Source organism: Crocuta crocuta, unplaced genomic scaffold, assembly GCF_008692635.1.
Source record: "Crocuta crocuta isolate KB4526 unplaced genomic scaffold, BGI_CrCroc_1.0 scaffold488, whole genome shotgun sequence".
Lineage (NCBI taxonomy): Eukaryota > Metazoa > Chordata > Mammalia > Carnivora > Hyaenidae > Crocuta > Crocuta crocuta.
In genome coordinates, this window is record NW_027530995.1 from 7,691 (window position 1) to 14,503 (window position 6,813).

The window sequence follows — 6,813 nt, forward strand, 5'->3', positions numbered from 1 at the left end:
GATAGAATAACGAAAGCAGCAGGGGAAAAAAAGTCATTAACCTATATAGGAAGACAGATCAGGTTTGCAGCAGACCTATCCACAGAAACTTGGCAGGTCAGAAAGGAGTGGCACAATATATTCAACGTGCTGAATAGAAAAAATATGCAGCTAAGAATTCTTTATCTAGGAAGGCTGTCATTCAAAATAGAAGGAAAGACAAAGAGTTTTGAAGACAAACAAAAATTGAAGGAATCATGAACAGTAAACCAGCCCTGCAAGAAATTTTAAGGGAGACTCTCTAAGGGGAGAAAAGACTAAACAAAACAAAATAAACTAAAAAACTAAATTTTTTAAGTCTTTATTTTATTTTGAGAGAGACAGAAAGTGAGCATAGGAGGGGCAGAGAGAGAGGGAGGCACAGAATCTGAAGCAGGCTCCAGGCTCTGAGCTGTCAGCACAGAGCCCAAAGCAGAACCCAAGGACTGTGAGATCATGACCTGAGCCAAAGTCGGATGGCCAACTGACTGAGCCACCCAGGCACCCCATAAAGCAACAAAGACTAAAAAGGACCAGAGAACATCACCAGAAACTCCAACTCTACAGCCAACATAATGGCAGTAAATTCATATCTTTCAGGACTCACTCTAAATGTCAATGTACCTAAGTCTCCAATCGAAAGACATAGGGTAACAGAATGGATAAGAAAACAAGATCCCTCTATATGCTGTTTAGACGTCTTAAAGACACCTTCAGATGGAACGTAAGGGGATAGAGAACCATCTATCATGGTAATGGCCGCCAAAAAAAGCCATAGTAGCTACACTTATACCAGGCAATCTAGAATTTAAAATAGACTGTAACAGGAGATGAGGAAAGGCATAATACCATAATTAAGGGGTCTATCCACCAAGATCTAACAATTGTAAACACTTATGTCCCCAATGTGAGGCACAACCAAATATATAAATCAATTAATCGCAAACATAAATAAACTCATTGACAATAATACCATAATAGTAAGGAAATTCAACACCCTACTTACAGCAATGGACAGGTCATTGAAGCAGAAAATCAACAAGGAAATAATCGCTTTGAATGACACACTGGACCGGATAGACTTAACAGATATATTCAGAACATTTAGTCTTAAAGCAGCAGAATACACATTCTTCTCAAGTGCAAATGTAACATTCTCAAGAATAGATCATACTGGGAATCAAATCAGCCCCCAACAAGTACAAAATGATCCAGATCATACCATGCATATTTTCAAAACACAACAGTATGAAACTCAAAATCAACCACAAGAAAAATTTTGGAAAGATAACAAAAACTTGGAGCCTAGGAGCACCTGGGTATCAGTCAGTTAGGCGATCGACTTCGGCTCAGGTCATGATTGCACAATTTGTGGGTTTGAGCCCTGCATCAGGCTCTGTGCTGATAGCTAGCTCAGAGCCTGGAGTCTGTTTCAGATTCTGTGTCTCCCTCTCTCTCTGACCCTCCCCTGTTCTCTCTGTCAGAAATAAATTAAAAAAACATTAATAAAAAACAAAAACTTGGAGACTAAAGAACATCCTACTGAAGAATGAAATCATTAACCAAGAAGCTAAAGAGGAAATTAAAAAGTACATGGAAGCCAATGAATATGATAACACCACAGCCCCAAATCTCTGGGATGCAGCAAAGGCGGTCATAAGAGGGAATTATATAGCAATCCAAGGCTTCCTTAAAAAGGAAGAAAGGTCTCAGATACACAACCTAACCTTCCACCTTAAAGANCACCTATTCTTTAGAAGCTGTGCCAAAAATAGAATTGGAAGGAAAACTACCAAACTCATTCTATAAAGCTAGCATTACCTTGATTCCAAAACCAAACAACCCAAGAGAAAGGAGCACTACAGACCACTTTCCCTGATGAACATGGATGCAAAATTTCTCAACAAGATACTGGCCAAAAACACATTTAAAAAATTATTTATAACAATCAAGTGGGATTTATACCAGGGATGCAGGGATAGTTCAATATTGCAAATCAATCAATGTAATATATAAAAGTAATAAAAGAAAGGATAAGAACCCTATGATTCTNGCCTGCTTTGGATTCTGTGTCTCTCTTTCTGTCCCTCCCCTGTCATGCTCTGTCACTCTCTCACACTCTCTCAAAAATAAATTAAACAAAAATTAAAAAAAAAAAACACAACAAAATACAGAATCCTTTCTTGATAAAAACTGCCAAGAAAGTAGGCATAGAAGGATCATACCTCAAGATCATAAAATCCATATATGAAAGACCCACCACTAATATCATCCTCAATGGAGAAAAACTGAGAACTTTCCCCCTAAGGTCAGGGACATGACAGAGATGTCCACTCACACCACTATTATTCAACCTAGTATTGGAAGTCCTAGCCTCAGCAATCAGGCAACACAAAGAAACAAAAGGCAAGGAGGAAGTAAAACATTCACTCCTCGCAGACCATATGATACTCTATATGGAAAACCCAAAAGATTCCACAAAAAAATTGCTAGAACTGATCCATGAATTCAGCAAAATCATAGGATATAAAATCAACGCACAGAAATCAGATGTACTTCTATACACCAATAATAAAGCAGCAGAAAGAGAAATCAAGAAGTCAATCCCATTTACAATTGGACCAAAAACCATATAATACCTAGGAATAAATCTAACCAAAAAGGCGAANAGAACAGATATTGTTAAAATGTCGATATTACCCAAAGCTATCTACATAGTCAATGGAATTCCTATCAAAATAACACAAGCATTCTTCACAGAGATAGAACAAACAATCCTAAAATTTGTATAGTACCATAAAAGACTCCAAATAGCCATGAAATCCTGAAAAAGAAAACTGACTCTGGTGGCATCACAATTCTAGATTTCAGGATGTATTACAAAGCTGTAATCATGAAGACAATACGGTAGTGGCACAAAAACAGGCACTATATTCAATGGGAGAGAACTGAGAACCCAGAAATGGACCCACAAACATACAGCCAACTAATCTTTGACAAAGCAGGAAAGAAGTGTTTAGACTTTAAGCAGCTCACTTTACAGCTTTCTACAGATCAACACTTATACAGTCTAGGGTCTGAAAAAAACTTCCCAGAAGTTTCTCTTTTTATCATGTAAATTTTTTAATCAGAATAAATCTATTTATGCAGTTCTCTAGTTTTCTTTTTAATTCTTTTTAATTCTCCTCCTACCACAACCCATCCTGAATTATCCAATAAACAAATTAAGTGTATGCTAGGACACCAATACAAAAGCAATATCCGAAAATCCTTTATGAAACAATGTGATATTTGGTATGTGGGCACTCCCCCTACATTAAAGTAGAACTGGCAAAAAATTTTAAAAATTAAAGCAGAATTGGTAGCTACAACTCAGATGGAATTTCTTCCTTTAGTGTTAACATAATTTCTTTTTACTTATTTATGAGGATAGGGCACCATACTCTTCCTTGTTTAGAACCTCTAATTGTTGTATTCATTTTTAATCTTTTATTATATTTTCAAACGTACACCAAAGTAGAGAGAATAGTATGATGAACCTATCACTCAGCTTAAACAATATATAATTCTTGATAATTATTTCATTTGTATTTCTACCCACCATTTCTACCCACTCTCAGTCCCCACACATCATTATTCTGCAGCAAATCTCACCTATTATATCATTACATTTGTGAGTATTTAACTGTGCATCTCTAAAATAGACTTTTTGAAAAAATCAGATCTTCCAAAAAATATAAAAATAATGCAATGAATACTTGTATTTCTTTTACCAAGATTACCAACTGCTAATGTTTTGCCAGATTTGCTTTATCCTTTTCTATATAGTATATAAATATATGTGTAAACATATTCCAATTATTCCTGCTGAGTCATATAAGAATAAATTCAAATTATAAATATCATGAACCTTTACCCTGAAAGAATTCAGCATGTATCTCTTGAGAATAGGGATACTTCCTTACATAACGATATTACAATGATCAAAATCAGGAAATGTAATATCGATAAAATACTTATTCCACATTCAAATTTCTCCAACTTTCCCAATAATGCCCTCTATAGTAAATATTTTCCGTCCTCGATCTAATCCAGGATTGTATTAGGTATCATATCCCTTTAAGCTTCTTTAATGTGAAATAATTCCTGTCTTTTTAATTTTTTTGTGACATTGGCATTTTTGAAAAGTATAGACCAGTTGTTCTGGGAATGTTCCTCAATTGTCTTACTACAGCCCTGACAGCAACTATCTTCACCCCTATTCTCTAGGCCTTTGACTTTTTTAGGGTTTGTGGATGCCATAGAGACAGGTGAAGGTGTCTTCACTTAGAATTTTTCTTAAATGTAGAGAAATGAACTGTGTTTGGATTTTTAGGGAAGCAAGAAAGGCAATGTGGACACAGGAAATAGGAATGGACACTGTTAAGAATAAGCTCAACGTTAGTTAAGATTCAAACACTTAATGTTTTCATTATAAGCTTTTCAACTGCTTCCTTCTGTTACTATTTTTAGAACTTCAGTTGCTCCAAAAAGAACATTTTAATAAGCAAGCATGTGTATCTGATGAGATTTGGTGAACAGCTGAGACCAATGCTTATAATACATTAGTTTGCTTTCTACTTGTCCTAGGCTGTCTTGGCCTTTAAATCCAACCTCTCACTGCAGTCAGTGGAACCTATTTAAAGACACGCTATGATTATGCTACTCCAAGTGCTGAAAAATCACAAGTGAGATAAAGTTCAAACTACATGGTATAGTATGGCATGGCATGGCACAAAGGTCTTTCACGACTTGATATATACTAGTCACCATTCAAGTTTCTCATATTTCTTTCTGAGTTTCCCAAAACATAGTATGTATATGTCCTGAGATATGAAATACTATCCACTGTATCAGTATAGTACAGTTTCCTAGAGCTTCAGCTTTACACAGCAGTCCACAATTGTGGCAGGCTGTATTTTCCAAAAATGGATGTCAAAATAGATCTTATCGTACACACTCTTCTTAAATGTGAAAGCTGACAATCCTCCCATCAAGAGATAGGCTCTATGTTACTTCCTCGTGAAAGAAATTGAGTGTGTGTGTGTGTGTGTGTGTGTGTGTGTGTGTGTGGTAATATCTACATCAATGCCAACCATAGCATAAAAGTAACTTCATCTTTCAGGGGTGCCTGGGTAGTTCAGTCGGTTAAGCCTCCAACTTCGGCTCAGGTCATGATCTTGGGATTCGTGGGTTTGAGCCCCGCATCAGGTTCTGTGCTAACAACTAGCTCAGAGCCTGGAGCCTGCTTTGGATTCTGTGTCTCCCTCTCTCTCTGACCCTCCCCTGCTCATGCTGTCTCTCTCTCTCACAAATAAATAAAACATTTTTAAAAATTTTTAAAAATAACTTCATATTTCAAAACTGTCATACCTACAAACTTAGTAAACCCAATCATAATTCTAGACCACTAGTTTTCAATGTGGGAGGCACATACTCCAGGGGATTTGCAAAAGTTATTCATGATAATATGGGGAAAATATTAGAACTTGGATTGTCCTTTTACGTATTTTTTATTGTCATACATCTTTATATTTTATGTTTAAAAAGTATAAAACTATACTATCAGATACTGTAGCCATTAGATGCACATATTGAGCAACTGAAATGTAGCTTGTCTGAATTGAGATGCTGAAACTTTAAAACATACACCAGATTTCAAAGACTTAGTATTTAAAAATGTAAAATACCTCATTATAATTGTATATTGATGCCATGTTGAAATTACATTTTTGATATATTAGCTTAATTAAAACATCATTAAATTAATTCAGCTTATTTCTTATTTTTTTCATTTGGCTACTAGAAAATTTGAAATTACATAGGTATCTGTCATTTTTGACTCACAGTATATTTCTATTTGACAATGTTGAAATATAAAATAGTACAGGGGCTCAGGGCAGGCCACCCCAAAATATGCCACATTGGTATAGTGAGTATTTTGAATTAAAGTTACTTAAGAAATAGCCCATGTGGGAAGAATACTTTGACCTTCCCTTGTCTCCAGAAAGCAGAAAATAAAACTTCCAGGTGAAAGGTGCCCTCCTATAAGAGGAGGTAAATAAACATTTATATCACCAGAGATAGAGAATTCAAAGCTGAGAAGGCTGTATAAACAAACCTTGTTGCTTTTAATAATTTTCTACCCCAGCCCAAATACTGTTTAGAATTTCTTACTATTTTAAGCTCCCAAAGTTAAGTCTTCTTTGGCCTGTCAATTCCTTACAGATTTGTTTCTTTGTCTAAAATGTATAAAAACTACATACCTTGATCATTTGTTAAGGTCTAAATTTCATTATTTGGCCTCCATGTGTTCCTAATAAAATNGTTTACCTAATAAAATTTTTTTCCCTCTTGTTAATCTGTCTCATGTCAATTTAATTTTTAGACCAGCTAGAAGAATCATGAAGGATAGAAAAAATTTTTCCTCACCATCATTAGTAATATGATATACATTTTTAAGCAAATAAACCTGTATTGAAGAGATACATGTTTACACATTTTTATGATAGGGGATGGGCAATTAGAGATGTTTAAAAAAAGCTGATCTAGGGAGAGGAGTTCAGACGAAGTAGTATTAGGAGGACCCTGAGCTTGCCTCACCCTGGAACACAGCTAGATCAACATCAAATCATTTTGAACACCTAGAAAATCAATCTGAGGATTAAGAGAACAATCTGTATAATTTCAGGGAGAGAATGTGACAGGTACATGGTGCAGAGAGGTGAACTGAGGGAGAGGAGAGCAGCAGTGCCT